Genomic DNA, 25,654 nt, shown 5'->3' with positions numbered 1-25,654 from the left:
GTCCGACGGGAATCAACAACCCCAACTTCAGATTACTAACTCAGAAGGAAATCAAGGAAACCAATCCTACTGGTCTGGAAGGAATCAAGAGGGACAGGGTAACTGGAATCAAGGAGCACAGGGCAACTGGAGTCAAGGAGGCCAAAGAAATCAACCCAGCTGGAACAATAGGAATCAAAATAACCAGGGAAGCTCATATGTACCCCCACACCAGAGGAACAACAACTATCAGGGACCAGGGACGCAATACAATAATAACCAAGGAGGCCAAGGAAACTTTCGGCAGCATCAAGGGGGTGGACCAAATTATGGTCAAGGGCCAAGTGGCAGTCAACCGAACTCCAGGACCCAGAGGAATCTGGACGATATGGTCCATGACTTAGTGAATTCTCAGCAACACATGCAGAACAACCTACTGGCAAATAATGACATGGTCCACAAGCTCCAAGATGCTCAGCAGGAACACAAAGCCGCGATGGATCTGATGTCAAAGCAACTATCTCAGATCGCAACATCCCTGAGCGATATGCGAGGGAATGAGGGAAGGATTCCAGCCTCAGTAAAGCCGCCAGAAAGGGCAAACATCAGCCAGGTTACCCTAAGATCTGGGAAAGCGTATGAAGGACCCAAGCTGAAGGAAAATGATGAAATGTCAGTGCCATGGAGCGAGGATGTTATCCACCCGGTCCAGCAAAAGGAAGAAGTTAGAGCAGAGGATGATAACCAAACCGGTGATTTGAAAGGACCGTTACCTCGGATGGCTAACCCATTTTTCTTAGACCAGGAGCCTGGGGTAGAAATTGAAAAAAAAGAAGAAGGAGAGGCGGAAGAACCCTCTAAGGAAGATCCTACCAACACGATAAAGAGGGTGAAACCTTTTCCCTACCGAGGAGATGCCAAGAAGAAAAAGGACAACCCCGTGGATTTCATGGAGATCTTTGGAAAGCTGGAGATCAACCTCCCGTTCCTGGAGGCTTTGAAGCTTCCCCCGTTCAGCAAATTCATTAAGGAATTCGTTGCAGGCAAGGCAAAGTCTGACGAAAAGATCGTGATCGGGGAGAATGTATCTGCAGTAATTCAGAAAAGGATAATGCCTTCAAAGCAAACTGACCCAGGTATGTTTACCTTACCTATCACTATAGAAGGTGTCAGAATCGAGCATGCTATGTGTGATTTAGGTGCATCTATTAATGTGTTACCGCTTTCCATATACAAAAAAATGGTAGGAGCGAGAATGACTGATACGAAAGTGGTAATCCAACTAGCTGATAGATCATGCATTAGCCCTGAAGGAGTATTAGAAAATGTGATAGTAAAAGTTCATAATTTTTTATACCCTGCTGATTTTCATGTGATAAAGATGAGTGACAACGAAACAGCTGAGTCTAGTGGCGTTCTTTTAGGGAGACCATTTTTGAGGACCGCTAAGACTATAATCGATGTTTTTGATGGCACCATCTGTTTAGATTACAATGGGGAGAAATTCACTTTCAGCATTGATGAAGCTATGAGGAAACCACTAGACGTGGAAAACCTCCATTTTGTTGATGTCATTAACCCCCTGGTCCAGGAGTTTCTTGAGACCGAACTATTGTAGGAACAGGTGGACACCTCGAAAATGACTGAATCCATCAGGAATGAAGTTGCAGGATGGTGTGAAGCAGTTATGGACCAAGGGCTATCTGACGGAGAAATCACAAAGGCAATAATGGATTTCTGTGGTGAGGCAAGATCCCCTGGGTCCAAGGAATCAGTTCAACTGGCCAGTATGGAAAAGTTGCCAGAGTTGGACGAGCTGGTCAAGAAAGGTATGGAGAAAAATCCATTACCCCCTGAAGTACCCCCTCCAAAGAAAGAATTGAAGAATCTTCCTCCGGGTCTGAAGTATGCTTACCTAGGAGAAGGCGAATCTCTGTCTGTCATAATCAACAGCCTTCTGACCCAGGAGCAGGAAGTTAAACTATTAGAAGTGCTGGGGAGGAACCAGAAGGCAATAGGATGGACTCTGTCTGACCTAGTGGGGATCAGCCCCGACCTATGTATGCATCACATCCGTTTGGAAGAATGAGCCAAGGCATACCGAGATCCACAAAGAAAACTCAACCCCAACATGAGAGAGGAAGTCTTAAAGGAAGTATTGAAGCTGCTAGCCCTGGGGATCATTTACTCTATTCCCGATAGTGAATGGGTGAGTCCTGTCCACATGGTGCCTAAGAAATCAGGAATACAAGTAGTCAAGAATGACCGCAACGAGCTTGTGCCCACAAGGTTAGTCACGGGATGGAGAATGTGCATAGACTACAGGAAACTCAATGCAGCCACACGCAAGGATCATTTCCCACTACCCTTCATCGACCAAATGCTGGAGAGGTTGGCGGAAAAACAATACTTCTGCTTTCTAGATGGTTACAGTGGGCATTTTCAAATCTATGTCAACCCAGAGGATCAGGAGAAGACCACATTTACCTGCCCCTTTGGAACGTATGCCTACCGGAGAATGCCTTTTGGTCTATGCAACGCACCTGGGACATTTCAGAGATGCATGATGAGCATTTTCTCAGATTTGCTGGAAGATTGCATAGAAATTTTTATGGATGATTTCACCGTCTATGGAGATTCTTTCGAGGCTTGCCTGGGGTACCTAGATGTTGTTTTGGAGAGATGCAGGAAGAAGAACCTGGTGCTAAACTACGAGAAGTGCCACTTCATGGTCAAGGAGGGGATAGTGCTGGGACATGTTGTATCAGAGAGGGGCATCGAGGTAGATCAAGCAAAGGTGGAAGTAATCTCTAAGCTTCCATACCCAACGAATCAGAAGGAAATTCATGGATTCTTGGGACATGCAGGGTTCTACCGAAGGTTCATAAAAGACTTCGCAAAAATTGCCCAACCCCTAACACGACTTCTGAAGAATGATGTGGAGTTTAAATTTGATGATAAATGTGAAGAAGCCTTCCAGCTACTCAAGGATCGTTTGGTCACAGCCCCGATAATCCGCTCGCCCAACTGGGATTACCCCTTTGAGGTAATGTGCGATGTGAGTGATTTTGCCATAGGAGCAGTTTTAGGCCAGAGAATCGAAGGAAAAAGTTATGTCATATTTTACGCCTCGAAGACTCTCAACCAGGCCCAGAAGAACTATGACACCACCGAGAAGGAGATGCTGGCTGTGGTGTACTCATTTGAAAAATTTCGGCCATATCTACTGGGGTCGAAAGCAATAGTTTTCACTGACCATGCAGCCATTAAATATCTCCTAGCCAAGAAGGAATCCAAACCAAGGCTAATCAGATGGGTGTTACTATTGCAAGAGTTCGACTGGGAAGTCAGAGATAAGAGGGGGACCGAGAATAGAGTGGCTGCCTACTTAAGCAGAATTATCCAAGGAGAAGATAAGGAAGCCGTACCCGATGTTTTTCCAGAGGAGCATTTGTATCACTTAGGGGAGTCCACTAGACCAATCAGATGGGTAGCAGTGCTAGCATTGACTGGACCCGAGGAGTCAGAGAAACGGAAAGGCAAACCAAATGACGAGCCTTGATTCGCGGACCTGGCCAATTATTTAGTCACTGGAGAACTACCTACCGCACAAGAAGTCACTAGGGCCCAGAGGATGAAAATTAAAAGTGACTCTAAGTACTACTTTTGGGATGACCCATACATCTGGAAGATGGGTTCAGACCAAGTTATAAGAAGGTGTATTCCAGAGTGGGAGCAAAGAGACGTGCTAAACCATTGCCATGCACTAGCGTGTGGTGGACATTTCGGCCCAAGAAAAACGGCGAGAAAAGTTCTGGATAGCGGGTTCTACTGGCCTTCGCTGAATAGAGATGCTTATGAGTTCTGCCAGAACTGCAGTAGGTGCCAACTGACCGGAGGGATTTCTATGAGAGATGAGATGCCACAGAGTCCAATAATAGTTTGCGAGATCTTTGATGTTTGGGGCATGGACTTCATGGGCCCATTCCCATCTTCGTATGGAAATACGTACATATTGGTTGTTGTAGATTATGTGTCCAAGTGGATCGAGGCCAAAGCTACAAGTTCAAGCGACGCGAAGGAAGTCTCAAGATTCCTAAAGGCCAATATATTCAACCGGTATGGCGTGCCCCGAGCGATCATCTCAGACCAAGGGACTCACTTCTGTAATAGGACGATTGAAGCGCTGATGAGAAAGTATGGAGTCCACCATCGGTTATCTACTCCGTATCATCCCCAGTCCAATGGGCAGGCTGAAATCTCGAATCGAGAAATAAAGGGCATCCTAGAGAAGACAGTGAATACCTCGAGAAAGGACTGGAGCAAACGTCTAGACGATGCTCTCTGGGCCTACAGAACCGCTTACAAGACACCAATAGGAATGTCACCCTACAGATTGGTATTTGGAAAAATGTGCCACCTGCCCGTGGAGATAGAGCACAAAGCATATTGGGCAGTCAAGGAAATGAACATGAAGGCTCATGCCTGTGAGGAAGAGAGGAAGATGCAACTGCAGGAACTGGAGGAATTGAGGTTGGAGTCATATGACTCAGCCATGTGGTATAAGGAGAGGACCAAACTCTGGCACGACAAAAACCTGCGGGTCAAGGAGCTGTAGGTTGGACAGAAAGTACTCCTTTTTCAATTAAAGCTCAAGCTCATGCCTGGGAAGCTGAAGTCAAAATGGATAGGGCCTTACACAATTATTGGCATTCGACCACATGGAGCAGTGGAAATTCAAGGAGTCAATGCTAACTCTGTACCTTTCCTAGTTAACGGTCATAGAGTGAAAGTGTTTAGGGATAGTTCGGAGTTGTGTGAAGTGGAAGAAATTCCGCTCCACACGCCTTCCACCACTGCATAGTAAACCATGTTTTAAATATTCTTCGGGAATTACTGGGTCAGGTAGATAGGGTACAATTGTAGATCAACTGACTGAACCAGTTAATACCCAAGAATATTTAAACATTTAGGTGTAAATAACATGAATAAGTTTTTTTTTTATGAAAATATAAAAAATATACATATATGCTTCTAAAACCCAAAAAGATTTTTGAAAATTCTGATCGCCTGGGAAATGCACAAGTGTGAAGGGCTCATCTTTTTGACCCAGACGATTCAGCAAATTTCGTTTTTTTACTAAGTTTTTCAGATTACCTGGTCAGAGGGAAGTGCGAAAAATCAGGGGAAGTTTGAATTTTGAAATTCAAAAAGCTGGTGAGGCGTACGGTTACTGGCGTCAGAGACGCGCCCGTTCGCCTGCAGCCAATCATGATATTCCTTTTCTTATTTTATTTTTTCTTTTCCTTTATTTCTTTTATTTTCCTTTTATTTTCTTTTTCCTAAAATAACTTCCCTGAACTAGTTAACTTCCCTCACATAAAATTATTTTCTCATAACTCACCATTCCCAAACTTTTCCTTCTCTCTACAGATCCGAGAAGTGCCACCACCTCCACAAAGACACCGCCGTAAACCACCGCTGTACACAAGATGCAGAGAAATCCGATGGCGCGCTCAGGCTGCGGGAAGAACCCGCCAAAAGAAAAGACCAAAAAGAAGGTGACGGGGGCGACGAGTTCGACTCCCGCAGCCGAGAAAGTACCTACGCCGCCACCAGAAGAAAATCCCACTCCGCCGGAGGTTCCACCGCAGCCTATGCCAACAGAAGTGCAACCACAGCCAGACATCGGACAAGACAACCCCGCCGAGGCGAAATCCGACGAAGCAGAACCGGATCCCGAGGAAATCATACAAGAATTCATGAGGAAGTTCGGGAAGGGGCCGAAGGCGAGCAAATTCTTTGCCCAAATGTCGGAGGCATGGCGGATACAAGAAGAGGTAATTCCTGCCCTCACCCCACTTACAATTCCACCAAGGCCCGGAACTTTAGTCGAAACACCCACTGCACAAGCCTTACCCACACACCCCGAAAACCCCCAAATTTTGCCGGAAACCCTAACCCAGGAGACGAACCCCCCACATACGAGTCGTCAAAAAGAAACTGAGCCCCATGCCGAACCCTCTGTAAATGAAGAAGAAACTGAAGAGGATGAGGGTGATAGGATGGAGACGGAGGAAGCGGAGAGAGAAGAGGGAGGGGGTAGTCTAGGTGAGCAAGAAGATATACCGGATGAAGAGGCCGCTGGGTCAGGGGATGACAAAGAACAGGAGGAGGGTAGAGATGATGGGGAGAGTGATAGAACAGAGGAAGTGGGTCAAGAAGAGACAGGGGATGTGGGAGAGAGTGAGGAACAGGGTATTGAGGAGACTTTGGATAATGAGAAGGGTAGTGAGGGCAACGTAGGTGAAGAAAGTGAAGCAGTTGATGACAAGGAGGCTGAGGAGGAAGGTGAAAGGATTTTGATGAGAAGGTTGCTGCTGAGGAAACCGAGAAGGAACAAAAGAAAAAAAGAGAGGATGGTGAGAATGAGGAAGAAGGAGACGGCGATGAGCAAGATGCGAGAAAATTGCGAAGAGATCGAGACTGACATCGTCGTGGTGGACGAAACGACTACCGATGACCAAGCAACTCCGACGGATGAGAGGATGACGAGGAGGCAATCTCGTCGAAATAGAAAGCAAGTAGATGAGGCAGAGGCAGGCAGGTCCAAGCGCCTGAGGCTGGAAGACATAGAGGAGACCGGGGATGATATCCCCCTGGTCCAAGAAACTTCGCCAGCTGAGGAGGAGATCTCTCCGGAGGCCCTGGAGACGAGATATGAAGTGGAAAGGAAGAGGAAGGGAAAGCATGCTGCTAAGCCCCAACAGAAGAAATGTCACCCCGCGAATACCCTGTGGTGATCAGCGAACCAGAGGCGATCCGTGTGCCGTTTGCCCATCCAACTGACGAAGAGGTGGCTGATAAATCAGCTGTAAAGAAAAACCCGTTTGAGATAATGGAGGTCCTTGTGACCAAAAGGCTGTTGGAAGCGATGGTCCAGTTTGAGGACCCAAAGCTACAGAAGGCATGTGATGGCCGAGCCACGAATGGGAAGTCGGCAAAGTCCGGGAAAAAGCTGTGCCTTGGGGACCTGGAGGAACTGGGAGTTTATAAGAAGTTTACCTCCTACTTCGAAAGCATCGGGTTTGAGTGGCTTCTTAAACACAGCAACGCAGAGGTGCCAGTGGCTCTGGCGAAGGAGTTCTTCACGTCCTTCAAGTTCAAACAGTCCACAGATCTCGATGCAGACACAATCTCTTTTCGGATATTCAACGAGGAGATGGAGATGAGTATATGGGAGTGGTCGTTGAGACTGGGACTACTGACACCCGAGGAAGAGGTAGAAGGAGCGTGGAATGAGAGAGAGATCAGTGCACCCAAGTATACAGCTGGCTTCGATGCTGAGGAGGCCTGGAGGATGGTTGCCCACAAGAAAGTGGCCAAGTTCAAGACAAGCACATCGAAGGGGATACACATCACTGACCCTGTACTCCGATTGGCACAAGTATACATCGGGTACAATCTTTTGGGTCAAGTGGGAGCCACCCTTACCACTCCAGAGCTGTATTTTATGTGGTGTATGCTGAACAACGTGAAGGTCCACCTCGGGTACTGGACTGCCTATGCATGCCAGAGAGTCAGAACTCACTCCGACCGCCATCTCTACACATGCAACTTGCTGGGAGCGTACCTCCAGAGGAATGTGTCAATGAAAATAGCCGACTCAGTCACTAATCTACCAGTGTGTAGCGACCCAGGATACTTCGATCTCACGTTCTTCTTCAACAAGGGATTGACTATAATGAAGGATGGCGTGTTGAGATTTTACGAAGTAGGAAAGGGTGAGGGAGTCAAGATAAAAACTAAGAAGGCAGAGGAAGGAGGTGAAGAGAAAGAGGCGAGTGAGGAATGGCAGACAAAGGTGGGAGAAACGATGTTGAAGCTGGAAGCAACTGCGGTGCAGAAACAGGAGGTCTTGTTGAAGCTGCACCAAGAGGCGGTAACTCAGAGGGAGATGATGGCTGCGCAAGCTAACAGGATGACCCAGGCCGTGGAGACAATGATGAAAGTGGTCACCGTGGTTGACCAAAAGATCCTCCGGGTCCAGCAGTAGCGCATGCCTCCGAAATTGCCCACAGAGCTGAAGCAAGAGACCCCAGAGAAGCCAGCCTCCGGTGCCCAGGGAATGCCACCAGAGAAGAAGAGGAAGGACAGTGAGACCACCACCAGTGTACCAGTGAAGAAGGATACCCCCAGGCCAGGGGAACAGAAGGCCAAGAAGGATGATGAACCAAAGCCCAGCCAGAAGAAAGCAAAGACGGTGCCCAAGAAATCTGGTCCCACGGGGGACCAGAGCCAGAATTGACCCCCCCCCCCTCCCATAACCAAGTAATTTTAAATTTCAGTTTTTTTTGTTTTTTTTTTATTCTAGTTCTTTATACAAAGCATGCCCGTTTTTTTATGTGTCTGTGAATATTTGAGTTATTTATGTAATATGTGTTAGCTATCTTCTCCCACTTAGCCCGATGCTCGGTCTAAGTGTGAGAAGTTTGTGTTGATATAGCATGCTTTGATATATGTTAATTTGTGTATCTTCTCCCACTTAGCCCGGTGCTCGGTCTAAGTGTGAGAAGTTTGTTTTTATATAATATTTGTTTTGTGAGTCTGTCAGTGTCGCACTAACTTAGCCCTGTTTTCCACTTCACAAAAAATGCTTGGGGACAAGCATGGTGAAGTGGGAGGGGGGAGGGAGTTAGTGCAAGTTAATGTCAAGTATGTGTGTCTGTCTACTAGGTCTAGGAGTTAGTAGTAAGTCAGTTAGTAGGAAATTATGTGTTCATACATAACTGGTGAATAGAAAGCAAAGCCCCTTAGTGAGAGTGATTGAAGAGAGAATGCATGTCAACTTTGATGCCTTTTTCCTTAATAAATCAAAGTCGTTTTGGATGAAGTAAGGACGATAGAATATGCCTCGACTAATCTAGCTGTGAAGCCCTTCATAAAAGTGAGTTATAAGCCTTAAACACTTCATACTAACACAAAATGAGAGGGCTACCACTTGATGCTTAGGGAAAGAACTTAGAAGAAGAAAATTTTTGGTGATAGAAGTAACCTCTCGGGCCTAGGGGAAGGGTACTGGAGGTATAAGCTGGACGAAGTCCAGGGTCTAAAAATAAAAAAATAAAAAAAAATTGGAGTTATAAGCTGGACGAAGTCCAGGGAGGTATAAGCTGGACGAAGTCCAGGGTGGAAGGAGAAAATTATAAGAAGAGCTAAGGCAGGAGAACTATCTGACCCGAGGCATCAGTGGTATAGCATATAAAGAGCGAACGATCCTAACATCCCTGGTGAGGAATGACTGATCGAGCGAATCCAACAATTAGTGAAGTTAGGGGCTATCTTGACAAACTGACAAGCCGATTAGATAGAAGAAGGGAAGGGGAAGATTCGGAGACTGTAGGTTCTTGAATTGACCTTAATCTTGTGGGGATGGCTGCTAGAAAGTAAACCAGTTTATGCATTTATGTGTTTATGTGTTAATATGTGTTTTTATCTGTTTTCTTTGTCTAAGTCCTTAGCGTCTAGGTCTAGTAGTTTGAGTCTTTTTCTTCGTTGGTTTTAGTAGAGTCGGTTAAGGGGAAACCATGCATTGAAACTTGCCTTATTCCTTTCTCTTGTCTTTATACTTGAGGACAAGTATGGTTTAAGTGTGAGCAGTTTGATAAAGCTCATTTCATGCATCGGTTTAGGGTAAAAATCTGTGCATTTGGGGCGCTAATGTGCGTTATATAAGTTCAGGTGCGTAGTAAATCTGCCGGACCCAGGAGTTGCTGTTACCTGACCAGGCAAATGCAAAAGAGATGGAATTGAAGTGAAAATCAGAAGTCGTCGCCCGGACCTGGGAGAATTAGAAGCTGGCGGCAGGAACAGAATAGAGCATGAGCAGATTCCTTTTTAAGAGTCTTATTTAAGGGCAAAAGCGTCAAATTACCAGAGGGATGCCCTAGGGATCAGAGCCTCACCTATATAAAGAGCTAAACCTTGAAGAACAAAAAAAAGGCTCCTCGCTCACTTTTGAAGGCTCTAGTTCCATTTCCTTAGTTCCACACTTCAAAAATTCTCAATTCACTTGCTGCGCACTTGGAGATGGGGTGATTCCGGCTACCGTGGTGGTTCATCGTCGTTATTTTGCTGTTGTGTAACACTGCCTTGTGAAGGCGAAGAAACAATATTTATTTTGCTTTGTTTAGTTTGTTTTCGATTTTAAGTACTCGTTCGTTTTAGTTTCGTAACTCTTAGTTGTTGACTTGGATCTACTGGATTTGAACCTATCTCTGCATTTATGGAAGTTTACCTTTGCTTTTGTTGGATTTTGTTCGGTCGAGCTTGTTCGGTTGTTTTTATTTTGCGTTGTTGAATTATTGTTGGAATATTCGGAGCTGAGATTTGTTTATTGGTTGCTGGAGGCTGTGGATTTTTGTATGGAGTTGTTTGGATTTGCTGAGTTATGTTGGATTTGAGTTGGAGTTTGGCAGATCTGGTGTTTCTGTTTACGTTTCTGCATGATCATGGCTATTTACGTTCTGTTTCTCCATTTCTTAGGTCCAGTAGCGTAGGTCTGTTAGTTGCGACTTTAATTTCTTGTTTTTAGTTTGGATCCGAAGTTTACTCTGTTTTCATGATGTTAAATGCTCTGTTTTCTCTGTTATTCTCATTTGATTCCTGAAGAAGATGATGTTTGGTGGTAGTTAGAATCAGATCTGCTTTATGTTAGCACCTTTCTGCAAGACCTTTTACTTTTCTGCATGTACTTCTGCTTTTCAGCTGCTTTTCCAGACCCTGGTCGTTTAAGGAAATTGGTCCCCACTGTTTGTTTCTCCTTTGTTTGTCTAAATTAGGAAAGTCTGCCTAGTTACTTAACTCCAGTTGTTTTTTTTAATTCTCAAATATTTCATTTCTTAAAGTCATGCATGTTCCGTACGTTCTTGTTTCTTAGACACAGTAGGTAGAGTAAAGTAGTTTAAGTCTCTCAGACCCAGTAGTTTTAGTACTCAACCCATAATTTGCGTGGCAGCAGCCAACCCCTTTTTTCCAAAACATCCTCAAATGCAGTTTCGTAGCACCTTCATCCTCGTGGGATCGATCCTTTACTTCCCTGTGCTAGTTATAGTATAGTGGGTTGAGGTTTTGAGGGAATAGAGTGCATCCAACGACCCCTTTCTGATAGTTCCACGGTTTTCTAGCCTTAGAAGTCTAGTCGAATCCTTTGGACCTGTTAGATCGCGTGATATCATACCGCACCTGCACTGCACTCGTTAAAGCTCTAGTACTCTCAGAGTTGTACGGTTGCTTACATCATGCCTGCAACTGCAACATCCCTTCATCAGAAAAGCAACCGTCGCTTCTCTCTCTCCAATAATCCCAAATCGACGAAAAACTGAATTTACTCTCCCTTCTCTCTACTTTCGATTCTCTCTCTAGAATACAAACCCTAACCAAAAAATTCGACCCAGTTTTTGTCTAATTTCAGATCTGTAGTGATGGATTCGACCAAACTCACCGGAAGTTCGCAGCAGACTGTGTACGACCCAACCCTGTTGACAGAATTGACGCAGAAATTGGGGAGCGTCGAGAAAGCAAGGGAAGTATACGCCCTGTTCTCCGCTAGCCTAATGACGTCCGCGCCGGTCATACTACCACTGACGATTCCAGCAGATTCGGCTGCACAACCGGCGGATCTTCGTGAAGAAAGGCCGCAAGATTCTGGATCTCAACATGCAAAAACCGCTTCAAAGAAGGCGGAGAAAGAAAAGGCGGTGCACGAACGGCCGGGGGAGGATGGACCGACGAACGGCAGAATAGAGGTGGAGACAGAGAAGCACGGTGACGAGAACCCTAATTTTGAGGGTAAGGAAGATGGTGAGGGGGAAACCCCTGTTTTAGATGAAGTTGTGGAGGGGGAAACCCCTATTGTGGACAGTACGATTGAGGGGGAAACTCCTATTGTGAAGGATGTTGCTGAGGGGGAAACCCCTATGGAAACTGGGGATGAGACCCCAACTGATTTCAGGGGTGCGACCCCTGAACTCATGCAAGAGGGGGCGACCCCAAGTGGTGTCTGGGGGTAGAACCCCATTTATATTGAGGGGGCGACCCCAATAGTGGAACATGAGGGGGAAACCCCGGAAAAGATGTTGGAAGAAACAGATCTACTTGCGACTGGAGTACTGGAGGCCGCCAAGGGAGGGCTGAATTTGATTGTGGACCTGGTGGATGACCAGGAGGACGATGAACCCAAGATAGACGGAAGGGCAGAAAGAAGACGCACCAGGAGGAGTCTGCTCGATGAAGTTGATGAGTTAGTTCCTGAGGATGCAGAGACAGAGGAACACCGCTTGGCCAAGGAAAGGGCGAGAAAAGGAAAGGCGGCGGCGACCTCATCTACTCGGTCAAGGAAAGCTCCCTCCGTCAAGGAGGTCGAGAAGACCCTTTCCCAGGTGACCGAGGATCCTTCTGTCGAGGAACAAGACGAGCCTATCCCTGAGCCCGACTATGAATCTGAAGAAGCTGAAGAAGAGCCTATTCCAGGACGTCCGGAAGTCTGGCTGACCAAAGAGCTGCTAGAGGAGATGAGGCAGTTCGACGACCAGAAGAGGATCGCAGTGTACAAGGAAAGATGTAGCGCCGGGAAGATGGCCAAGTCTGGGAAGCAGTACAGCTCAAGGGAGCTTAAAATGATTGCATGTGACAAGGAATTCCGCTCTTGTATCTATTCGATAGGATTTGAGTGGTTACTACAGCACAGCCAGGAGAGGGTGCCGGTGGATCTAGCAAGGGAGTTTTTCTCCACCTTTCGATTAAAAAACACCACTGATCTTGACGCGGATTCAATAACGTTCAGGGTTTTTAATGACGAATATGAGATGAGCATCCGGGAATGGTCTCTGCGAATGAGATTGTTTACCCAAGCCGAGGATGAGGAGGGGGCATGGAATGAGAGGATGATCGGTGTGCCGAAGAATACACCGGGTTTCAAAGTGCAAACGGCATGGGAACTGATCACTCACCCCAAGGCGGGAATGTTTAAGTCCAGCTACTCTAAAGCCTCTCACATCGAAGACCGAATCCTCCGCTTTGCTAAGACGTTTATCAGCTACAACTTGATGGGAACCGCTAATTCAGCTCTTACAACTACCGACCTTTACTTCACATGGTGCATGGCGAAAGGCGTGAAGGTGCACCTAGGCTATTGGCTGGCTCAGGCATGCCACCAAATGACGAGCAACCCTGCGCGTCATATGTATACCTGCCACCTCCTCGGCGCCTACCTCCAACGAAACATACAAATGAAGATTGCCAAGGCCGCTCCTTTGGTAATCATGTGCGACACTCCGGAGGTGTTCAGTGTTGATTATGTTTTCAACAAGGGTTTGCTGCAGACTCATGGCACCAAGACCCTTTTCTACTCGTTAGGAGACAATGTAAAAGCAGAGCCTGAAGAAGCCGAGAAAGCCATGCCAAGTGAAGAGGTTGAAGAGCTACGTAAGGAAGACCAAGATGTGAGGAAGGAGATGCAGTTGATGAGGAAGGAAGTGATGAAGGAACTTGGTGGGATCAGAAAGGAATTGAACGGCAACCGGGAGGAAGAGAAGACCCTGAGGGGCAACATTGCAGATTTGGCGGTGAGGTGCGCCAAACAAAATGAGCGAATGACGGAAGCGGTGGAGCTTTCAATGAAGATGTTGAAGTGGTTGCAGCAGACACTCCCTTTGACCCAGTCGAAGGTAACTCCTGGGTCCAGCAGTGAGGTCAAGTAGCCCATCCAGAGCAGTCCCTCCGTCAAGCGACCGCAGCAATCGCTCAAGGAGTTGATCTCCCCACCCGTTCCCAAGCAAGTTCCAGCCCCACCTAAATCAAAGTCTCTAGTGAAGAAGCCAGTACCTGACCAGCCAGAACAGGAAGAGGAAGAGCTGGAGCAGCCAGCAAAGAAGAAAGTGAAGATGACCCGACCCGGAATCCTACCCCAGTCTGGCTCTCGAGGGAGCCAGCCCCAGAAGTGAATCACCCCCCATGACCAAGTAACTTTTATTTTTCTTACTTTCAGTTATCTGTGTTTGTTTTTGTTGACTATTTGTGTTTGTATTTGTCTATGTCTTCTCCCACTTAGCCCACTGCGTGGTCTAAGTGTGAGAAGTTTGTATTTTCTGTTTGTTGTGTTTTCCTCCCACTTAGCCCAATGTTTGGTCTAAGTGTGAGAAGTTTTTGTTTTTATATGAACTGTTGTTGTTGCTGCATTGATTTCTCTGTTTCCCCCCTTCACGACGATGACTTGGGGACGAGCTTGAGTGAAGTGGGAGGGGGAGAGGAGTCAATGCATGAATTTGTCTGCATGATAAGAGTCTTTAGGTCTAAGTTTTGTTGTGTTGCATGAGTCAGTGAATATAATACGGCATGATTCCCTTAGTAAAAGTAATTGAAAATAGGAGGCATTTCAACTTAGAAGCCTTTTCCTTTAATAAGCCAAGTCAATCTGAGTGAAGCGAGAACGATGGAGGATGCCTTTGCTTACTTAGTTGTGAAGCCCTACTATAATAGCGAGTTATAAGCCTTAAATAACTTCGAGCTAACACATGTTTAAGGGCCGCCACTGAATGCTTAGGGAGAAGAGTTGTGAAGGAGAAAAAAATAGGGGAATTGGGTTATGAAGGTATAAGCTGGACGAAGTCCAGAAGAGGAGGAAATGGAGGAATAAGCTGGACAAAGTCCAGAGACGAAAAAAAAAAAAAAAAAAAAAAGAGAGCAAAGAAAAAAAGGGAGGAGAAAATAAAAAATATATAAGGAGGAATAAGCTGGACGAAGTCCAGGGGGAAGTTGTCTAAAGGGCAGGAACAATAATAGCCTGACCCAGGAAAAAGGAGGAACTCTCATAACCCGACACTTCAGTGGTGTGGCAATAACTTAAGAGAGAATCGATCCTAACATCCCTGGTGAGGAATGAGTGATCGAGTGAATCCAACAATTGGGTAAGTAAAAGGGCTATCTTGACGAGCTGACAGATTGGCTAGGTAGAGGAAGGGAAAGGGCCTATTTGAAGGAGTGCAGCATGTTGGATTGACCTTAATCTTGTGGGGACGGTTGCCTAAAAGTTGAAGCTAGCGCATGCATATGTGTTTATGTGTTTATGTGTTTGTATGTTTTTCTTAAACTATTTAAGTTTTAAATTGTGTCTAGGTCTAGGAGTCTGTCTAGAGTCTTAAGAGTCGGTCAGGGGATAACCTTGCTTGAAATTCGCCTTATTCTTTTTTCTTGTCTTTATACTTGAGGGCAAGTATGGTTTAAGTGTGAGCAGTTTGATAAGGCTAATTTCATGCATCGGTTATATGGTGAAAAACGTTCATTTTGCTGGGTCTAACACGGTTTCTAAGTCAGGTGTGTGACAGAATCGCTAGATCAAGGAGATGCTGAAGGGAACAGTCTAGCGAAGGAATGAAGTAGAAATGAGCAGAATCTAAGGAAAAAGAAGGCCTGAAGGAGGGAGTCAGTAGCTGAGGGCAACAAAGTCCATCTATACCTCGCTGGGCCCCACTCCAACGCCTATAAATAGAAGAGCATGCAACACACAAATTATCACTCTTTCGCTCACTCTTAGCTCACACACAACACACACTTGGGAATGGGAGATCTGGGGTAGTTTCGGTTCCGAAGGGGTTTATTCTTCAGAAATTTCAGTCGTAACACCGTCCACGTGAGGGCGAAGATACAATCTCTTTATTTTCAGTTTGTTTTGCACTTTTACGGTCGAACTTCACTTTTGGGAGTCGATTTGGTTGTTGATGCTACTGATTATCTATTCACTTCTGTTAGTTTGCGTTTATCTGTGATTTTTCAAGTTGATTTACGTAGATCCTGCTGTTGAGAGTTTATTTTAACAAGTTATATGTCAATCTCTGTTTTGGCTGCTGTGGTGCTCGATCTGGGAATTTGGTGATAGGATCTGTGGGTTGTTGATTGATTGGAGGTTGTTGTTTAAATCTGAAGTTATGAAATGTTTCTTTCGGCTGGAGTTTGTGTCGGACGCTTGGATCCGGAGTGGATTTAGTGTCCGAGGTTGGATCTGAACAGGGGAGGTCGAGTTGTGCATGGATTGTGAATTTTCCGCTTGCTTTCTGTTTTACCTCGTCTAGCATCCTTAGATCTGTTAGTTTTTCTTATTGTTCTTCATCAAAATGATTTAAATTCAGTCTGCTCTGTTCCGATTTCGCTCATGCTGTTTTTCTTCTGAGTTTTTAGGCAATTTGGTTGAAGAAGATGATGTCGCTGTTAGTTAGTACCCGAGTTAGTTGTTTTTCCAGCTTTTCATCCGTACTCTACCTTTTCAGTTATGGTCCCCACAGTCAGTTTGTTACCCAGATCTAGGTAATTAGAGTAGTTTCTTAGATCCAGTGATTGTTCGGTTTAATTTTCGTGCATGCTTTGTTGTTTCGCCTAGGTCTAGCTGTTAGCGTAGCAGTTTAAATTCCCAAGTTAAGTTTATTTTCCTCAACCCGAAAAATGCGTGGCAGCAGCCAACCCCAAAAACAAGTCCAAATCCTTGAACATGATTGTTACACATCCATCTCTGTGGGATCGATCCCTACTTCCCTATGCTAGGTTTAGTAAAGTGGTTGAGGATTTTTTGAAAGAGTGTTATGTGTGTCCGACGACCAGGATTTTCCGACGACCAACGAGTTCCTAGACCGCGTGATCTAGTGGATTTACTGGACCAAAGGAAACCTGTTATATTCTTTCTGTGCACACAGCGTGTTAACCAACCTAACCGGTTCTTTTCAATTACCTACATCCTTACTTTTCAGTGAATTTATTTAGGCTAGCATATGCAGGAGTAATGAGCCCATTTCCTGACAAGTCTCAGTGGCCTAGCATGAACCTTAGGTTCAAGGTGTTACCTCCTTTGCAAAAACGAGCTACAGGGAGACTGAGGAAAAATAGAATACCGGGATGCTTGGAAGGTAAGGGAAACAAATCTAGGACAAAAGGAATGTGGCAGGTTCAATGTATGCAATGCAAAGAATTTAGTCATAGGGAATCATCAGCTAAATGTGTTTTTAATGGAACAAAGAAAATGTAATTACTTGGAGTTGCATCTTACTCTTTATTTTATTATCTCAATCTTATTTTTGTTTAATTTACTTGAGTTGTAGGAAGACTCGTGCAAAGGGACGACCTTTAGGTGGGATGCATGCCAGTGCATGCCAAAGTCAGGAGGCAGTTGAAGAACCAATGAGGTATGAAGAATTAACTGCGTATAATTTGTAGGATGGGGCCAACTGTTTTTTATATGCTGACATTAGTATAAAAAATTTTCAGCCTAGTAGATTGAAGCATAGAGGTAGTGGAATGAAGGGGTTGGCAGCGGAAGCGCATGCAATAAATCAATTACCTAATAATCAGATCTATTTAGCGGATTATTTAGACAAATTCTATTCGCGTAATTATCTCACGTATCATGCTGAAAACTCAAATAATAACATGCTTTAAATTAATAGAAACCTAAAACATGATGTTCTAAGGTTTAGCCATTATACCTTGATGATTCTCCAAAGAACCGAAGATGGCTAGCGCCTTCTCCACGTGAAGATCTTCAGTACAAAACCACGGATCTTCTGACTGGTTCCCAGACTGTGAACTGATATCAGGGTGGGCTGATCTCACCAGCGCACTAGGACTTAAATAGAGAAGACAGAAATCCTTTCCCACGGAGGAGAGAAAATTTCGACTACTACTAGGAGTAGGAGCCGAAAATTTTGAGAAAATAATTAGTGTATTTTCTGTCTCCTTTATTCTCCTATTTTTAATAAGTCACATATTGGGCCCAGTCAGGGATCTATGGAAGGCTTTGGATATGGGCTCCCCCAATTAGCTTTTTACTAATTAAATTAAACCCAATTTAATATAAGCTTAAGATTGGAATATTACGAGCAGCCACTACAGAAGTAATACTGCACTCCCCATCCAAATCCGAAATTACAAGTACTTCGGGTTTCCAATACTTTATATTTATTTCCCGCACTTAAGATAGAAACATCCATTAATTAATTATTGTCTGCTATGGACTTAATTAATTAATATCTTATTTATTCCAAGAGAGGACTCAGCAAGAAAATCTTATTTATTATTCATAGAGTAATTAAACTCCAACTAGCTAGGTTCCGAATAATAAAACCTTATTTCAAGCTTCTCTTGAGGATGTTATCAAACGAGACTCACCTCGCGCACGATTCAACATAATAGCAATCCTAGCACCGCTAGATATTAATCACCACTACCCAATATACCAGGCTTATTGGGTTGCGAAAAACCCGCACCATTTGGTAAGTCAAAGTAGTGCATAATCAATACCGTATGCTCAATGCTAACGTACATTGATTGAGAAATAATTTACGAGACCTCGTCTTTCAGTAGATAGCATAAAGACTGTCTCGCTGTTAGATCCATTCAGTGCTATACCACACCAACGTCATCTTATTTCAGTAAGGCTTAGAAATAATCGGACTGACATTGCAACCTTTCACGATAGGTAGTCTAAGCCTATCTAGGTTGTGAAATAATTCTTTTTCTTTGTTTAGAACTGACCGTGTTACCTTAAAGTGGACGACGCCCACAACCGGTCTACTAAAACAAAGACTTAGACTTTGTTAAATTGCTTATACATTTAAATATGCAATAAACATCCATTAAATGTAAAATATAACAACATTATGACAAAAATAATCTGTTTATTCATTTGAAAAATAAAATGAGAGTTTTAACAGTATTCAATCACTCGAAAGGTGATTTCTAGTATACAAACTCTAACAATCTCCCACTTATACTCAAAACAGCTTTCGAGTATACAAAAAAATGTGCACTACGTCTAATTCTCCCACTTATACTGAAAGCGAGTTGAGGTCTCGAGCGAGTCGAACTCCCATTCCTTCTACATGGCGCTCGAACGGTTTGACCGCCAATGCCTTAGTAAAAGGATCTGACAGGTTGTTCTCTGACGCAATCTTGACCACTTCTATGTCTCCTCTCTGCACTATATCTCTGATGATATGATACTTCCTTTCAATGTGTTTGCTCGCTTTGTGAGCTCTTGGTTCCTTCGAATTAGCCACAGCACCAGAATTGTCACAATAAATGATGATGCTCTTGGGCAGATTCGTAACCACACCTAAGTCCATAAGAAAGTTCTTGAGCCATACAGCCTCCTTTGCAGCCTCCGAAGCGGCCACATATTCGGCTTCCATGGTAGAGTCTGCAATGCATTTCTGCTTTACACTCTTCCAAATTACGGCTCCACCTCCTAAGGTAAACACATAACCAGAAGTAGATTTCCTCGAGTCCTGATCAGCTTGGAAGTCTGAATCAGTATATCCCAAAGGGCATAGCTCGGCTGCTTTGTAAACTAGAACATAGTCCTTAGTCCGTTTAAGGTACTTGAGTATGTTCTTTACTGCAGTCCAATGTCCTTGGCCAGAATTTGATTGATATCTTGCTACCATGCCAACAGCAAAGCAAATATCGGGTCTTGTACAAAGCATAGCATACATGAGACTACCAACAGCCGAGGCGTATGGTATCCTTCTCATCTCTGCTATCTCAGATGTTATCTTAGGACACATCTCTTGAGATAAATGGATGCCATGTCTAAAAGGTAAGAAACCTTTCTTGGCATCTTGCATGCTAAAACGACTAAGTACAGTTTCGATGTAGGGTTCTTGGGATAAGCACAACGTCCTTTTCTCACGATCCCTAAGGACCTTGATACCTAGGATGTGACCCGCATCTCCCATATCCTTCATCTCGAACTGGTTAGACAACCAAGTTCGTACTGATGACAACATCTTTTTATTGTTTCCAATTAGAAGAATGTCATCTACATATTAAACTAAGAACACCACATTCCCTTTTTCTACCTTCTTGTACACGCAGCTTTCGTTAGGGCATTTCTCGAATCCAAACTTATGAACAGTTTGATCGAAGCACTGATTCCATGATCTAGATGCTTGCTTGAGACCATAAATGGCCTTCTTAAGCTTCCAAACCATGTGCTCTTTGCCCTTGACGGCATAACCCTCGGGTTGTTCCATGTAGATGGTCTCCTCAAGACTACCGTTCAAGAACGCAGTCTTAACGTCCATCTGCCACACATCCCAATCCATGTAAGCTGCTATAGACAACAGTATCCGGATCGATTTGAGCATGGCCACTGGGGAGAAGGTCTCGTCGTAGTCGACACCTTCCTTTTGGGTATACCCCTTAGCCACTAGTCTTGCTTTAAAGACTTTAACTCGTCCATCGGGTCCACGTTTACGTTTGTATATCCACTTGCTCCCAATGGCAGTACAGCCTTCGGGTAGGACGGACAAATCATAGACGTCTTTGTCTATCATAGATTGTAGTTCCGAATCCATTGCTTTCACCCATTCGCAATGATCGATATCCGCCTGCGCCTCTGCAAAATTCTAGGGATCTGGTACACTACTGTCCGAGGAGTGATCCATAGATTCTCCCAAACCAATGTACCTTTCGGGCTCATGAGAGACCCTCCCACTGCGGCGCGGCACTACAATATTAGGTGTAGAAGTTGAAGGTTCGGGAATTGGTTGTACTATAAGTACTTGTTCTTGGTTAATGGAACTTGTGACAGAAGTAAGCTCTTCTAGAGCTACCTCACTGTTGGGTTTATGATTCATAACAAAGTCTTCCTCTAAAAATGGCGCGTGAGTACTCACAATGACTTTCTTGTCTCGGAGACTATAGAATTCATAAGCTTTCGAACCTTTGGGGTACCCTATAAACAAACATACCTCTATCCTTGAGCCCAGCTTAGTTGGATCATTTTCCAAAACATGAGCTGGACACCCCCATATCTTGAGATGCTCTAGATTGGGCTTGCGCCCAGTCCACAACTCATATGGAGTAGCAGGAACAGATTTTGACGGTAAATTGTCTAAAATATGACTTGCGGAAAGCAAGGCATGTCCCCAAAACGAAATGGGCAGTCGTGCATAACTCATCATCGATCGGACCATGTTTAACAAGGTCCTATTCCTTCTTTCAGCTACGCCATTCTGCTGAGGTGTGCCCGGCGCAGTCGTTTGGGATTCAATTCCCTCTACTGATAAGTAGTCCAAAAACTCGGCACTGAGGTACTCGCCTCCGCGATCAGATCGCAGGCTCTTGATACGTTTTCCATGATGCGTCTCAGCATAAGCCTTAAACTCCTTGAACTTGTCAAAAGCTTCAGACTTAAAGCGCATCAAATAAACATATCCAACCTTCGAGTAATCATCAATAAAAGTGATGAAATAGCGAAAGCCGCCTCTTGCCTCGGTTGACATTGGTCCACACACATCAGTATGAACGAGTTCTAGTGCTTCCTTGGCCCTATTACCTTTCACTCTAAAAGGTCTCTTGGTCATCTTGCCTTCCAAACAAGATTCGCACGTGGAAAATGATTGAGTATCTAGCCCTTTAAGAAGGTTTTGATCCACGAGTGTTTGAATCCTCCTTTGGTTGGCATGACCAAGTCTAAGGTGCCATAAGTACGTTTCGTTCATTGAACTTGAAGGTTCTTTTCTTTTCTTTGAAATTTTCGATGCATTATTGAGTTCTAATTTGCGATCATTATATTGTGTAGATACGATTGTGTACAAATTGTTTTCCATGATACCACGACAAATATAAGAACCATCTTTCTTAATAACACAACTGTCATTAAAAGAAATCGAATATCCATCAAAAACCAATTTAGAAACTGAAATTAAATTTCTTCTAAAAGAAGGTATCAACAAAACATTCTTCATAATCAAAAATCTATCACTACTAAAACGCAAATAAACGTCTCCCACTGCAACGGCCGCCACTTTAGTAGCGTCGCCCAGCTGGACTTCGATCTCTCCATCATATAGCCGTCTTGTCACCTGCATTAAGTCAGGATCAAAACAAATATGATCAGTAGCTCCAGTGTCAATAACCCAAGTATGAGAAGAAGTCGAAGCCAAACATGACTCAACAATTAGAGCTTGGTGCATACCTGTAGCCTTGCTCCTTTTAGGGCAATCTGGCTTCCAATGCCCCTTCTCTCCACACTTGAAACACTTTCCGGTTTGCTTCTTTCCCGACCTCCTCTTTTTCTTTCCCTTAGCATCTTTAGGTGCGACCTGGTTTGTCACTTTCTTCTTTCATGTGCCAGGCCTAGGCCCAGAGGAACGATGTGACAAACTAACCATCGCAGCCTTAGCTTGGTTCATGAGATCTTCCGCCGACTGAAGTTCAGTCAACAACTCAGCCAAGGTGTAATTCCTTTTGTTCATCTCAAAGTTGAGCTTGAACTGCTGGAAGCTAGGGGGCAAACTCTGAAGGATAATAGTAACTTGGGACTCGGCATCAATGACGCCTCCCAAAATCTCAATTTGATTGAGGTGGCTCATCATCTCGAGGACATGGTCCCTCACAGACGAGCCTTCCTTCATAGACTTGCACATGATACTCCGAAAGGCTTGAGACTTAGCAGTTCGATTCTGAGTACCAAAAAGATTCGTGAGATTTTCCATAATCTCGGTGGCAGTTGCCATGGCGGCATGCTGATGTCTAAGCACTGTTGACATAGAGGCCAACATATAACACTTAGCCATCTCATTCGCCTTGTGCCACCGTCTATGGGCATCTCCCGCAGCCTGCGCGGCATTAGCCGCCGGCACTGGGGGCCGAGGAGTAGTGAGCACAAATTTGTACTCATCAGCCGTGAGAACGATGTCCAAATTTTGTTTCCATTCTATGTAATTTTGGCCCTCGAGTTTGTTTTCTTTAAGAATTGCAGAAAGAGGATTGAGTGACATGATGACGATTTAGGTTGCACTACAAAACATAATATTTACTATTTGTCATAAACTTATGTGAAGAAATTGAGTAGATTAAACCATAAAACTTATCAAATTCTCACAACTGTAAAATTAAAATTTTGTACCCTCAAGCAGAGGTCAATACGCATTAAAATTTTAACATTTTTACTGGTCACAACACCGACGAATAGTCCAGAGACCGCAGCACGGCATGGCCGCCAAATGTTGCCTAAGCACGACCATCAGATTTAGCATTACAGAATCTCGTTTCTACAACACACTCCCATAACAATGCTCATGTGCTGATAACAAGACCAAGCTATCTCGTAAATTCTGTTTGAACTTCTGAAACTTGTAATTTCTTAGGATTATTGTCCCCACAGCATGGGTGGCGATAATATTGGAAACTACTTTCTAGTCTATACTATTTACAAATGAGAAGTCCACCTATATGAACTCGCTATTTCTTAGGATTATTGTCCCCACAGCATGGGTGACGATAATATTAGAAATCAGCTTCATAAGTTGTGGACCAATCGATGGAGACAATATACAAACTTAGTTCGTAATTATCGCTTAGATATTTAAGTTATGGTTTTTCATTAATTATCCTTATCCTTAGTGCAGATTAAAGGTTTAATTAAATTCTGTTGGTATTTAATTTACTGGATAATTAAATCTTTTATAATCTTTTCAACATCTTATTAAAGGATAATTTATTAATTACTAAAGTTTAATCCATATTCATGTCTTCTATAAGATTTATCTAAAATAAATAATTATTTATATCTTTTACGGACATGAATAAATAAACTTAAATTAATTCCTTATTAAGATTGGGAAAGGAATATATTTTATTATTTAATGAAATCCTACATATCTATCCTTATTAGGATTCTAGATATATAATATAATTTAGGAAACTATTTAATTATTCTCATCTATATCATCTAGGATATAAAATATTCATAGATGTAGAAAATAATCAAAATATTCCTAAAATCTAGGGAAATCTTCCCAAAATATTTTATTTCAATTAAATAATAATATTTTAAAGATTTCTATTAATTTAGGAATTAAATAATCAATAAAATAATATTTCGTCGTTATCTCATCGAACGAGGTTCGCACGTACGATAAACGACAAAATCACACTGGGGTTGATCTGCCGGGACGGCGAGTTCGCCGCCCAGCCACCACCGGCAGCCTGCACAAGGCGCGGCTGCTTCCGACTTCTCCCACTGCGGCGCTGACGCGCCGCGAGACTCCCTCCGTCGACGTCGCCTAGCGCGCGGCTGACGCCGCGCAGGACCGGCGATCTCCCTCCGCCCCGACGTTCTCGCTCAGGCCAGCAGCAGCCGCGAACGGCGTCGCTGCTTCCCGGTCCGGCGACGCTAGGGCTGGGTTCGACTAGGGTTAGGGTTAGGGTTTTTCTTGTCGGAGGAAAACAGCCCTGCTCTTGGACGAGCAGCGGCTCTTGTAAACCACCGCCATAGTCGATCGCCGCCTGAGTTGAGGAGCAGCCGTCGCGGTCTTCCCGGCGGCGGACGAGCCCACGCTCGTATTCTCGTCGCCGCATGATCGCGCCCTAGCTCCCACTCGATCGGCTGTGAGTGCTCGGAGACCGCCGATTCCTGTGGTCACGCCGGCGGCGCACACGAGTCCACTCTCGTCTGTGCGTCGCCGGTCGATCACTGCCCGATCTCCCACTCGCTCGACAACCCTAATCGGATCGCTTGTCGCGCGATTCGTCTCGGCGCAAGCGCCGACGAATCGCACGTCTCTAGGGTTCCAAGATTTGAGTTCTTTGTTTCGATAGTTCTTGAGTTCATCATGCATAAAAATAACAACTAAAAACAAGAACATGCTTCGAAAACAAAAACGCATGCATACATGAATTTCGCGAAATTTAAATCCAAATAATCAGAGCCAAAGACTGGCTCTGATACCAATTGAAGGGGTTGGCAGCGGAAGCGCATGCAATAAATCAATTACATAATAATCAGATCTATTTAGCGGATTATTTAGACAAATTCTATTCGCGTAATTATCTCACGTATCATGCTGAAAACTCAAATAATAACATGCTTTAAATTAATAGAAACCTAAAACATGTTGTTCTAAGGTTTAGCCATTATACCTTGATGATTCTCCAAAGAATCGAAGATGGCTAGCGCCTTCTCCACGTGAAGTTCTTCAGTACAAAAGCACGGATCTTCTGACTGGTTCCCGGACTGTGAACTGATATCAGGGTGGGCTGATCTCACCATCGCATTAGGACTTAAATAGAGAAGACAGAAATCCTTTCCCACGGAGGAGAGAAAATTTCGACTACTACTAGGAGTAGGGGCCGAAAATTTTGAGAAAATAATTAGTGTATTTTCTGTCTCCTTTATTCTCCTATTTTTAATAAGTCACATATTGGGCTCAGTCAGGGATCTATGGAAGGCTTTGGATATGGGCTCCCCCAATTAGCTTTTTACTAATTAAATTAAACCCAATTTAATATAAGCTTAAGATTGGAATATTACGAGCAGCCACTACAGAAGTAATACTGCACTCCCCATCCAAATCCGAAATTACAAGTACTTCGGGTTTCCAATACTTTATATTTATTTCCCGCACTTAAGATAGAAACATCCATTAATTAATTATTGTCTGCTATGGACTTAATTAATTAATATCTTGTTTATTCCAAGAGAGGACTCAGCAAGAAAATCTTATTTATTATTCATAGAGTAATTAAACTCCAACTAGTTAGGTTCCGAATAATAAAACCTTATTTCAAGCTTCTCTTGAGGATGTTATCAAACGAGACTCACCTCGCGCACGATTCAACATAA

General features: G+C 44.0%; 1 pseudogene; it reads right to left on the bottom strand.

Annotated features, from left to right (window-relative positions):
* The window catches only part of LOC125190996 (1-aminocyclopropane-1-carboxylate oxidase homolog 1-like), a 49,877-nt pseudogene that overhangs the window by 18,666 nt on the left and 5,557 nt on the right, over nucleotides 1-25,654 (bottom strand).

The sequence above is a fragment of the Salvia hispanica genome, chromosome 5 (genome assembly GCF_029641045.1).
Source record: "Salvia hispanica isolate PSC_SH4W2 chromosome 5, Shi_PSC_v1, whole genome shotgun sequence".
Lineage (NCBI taxonomy): Eukaryota > Viridiplantae > Streptophyta > Magnoliopsida > Lamiales > Lamiaceae > Salvia > Salvia hispanica.
Note: the sequence above shows the minus strand (reverse complement) of the source record. Positions and strands in the feature narration are given on the sequence as shown.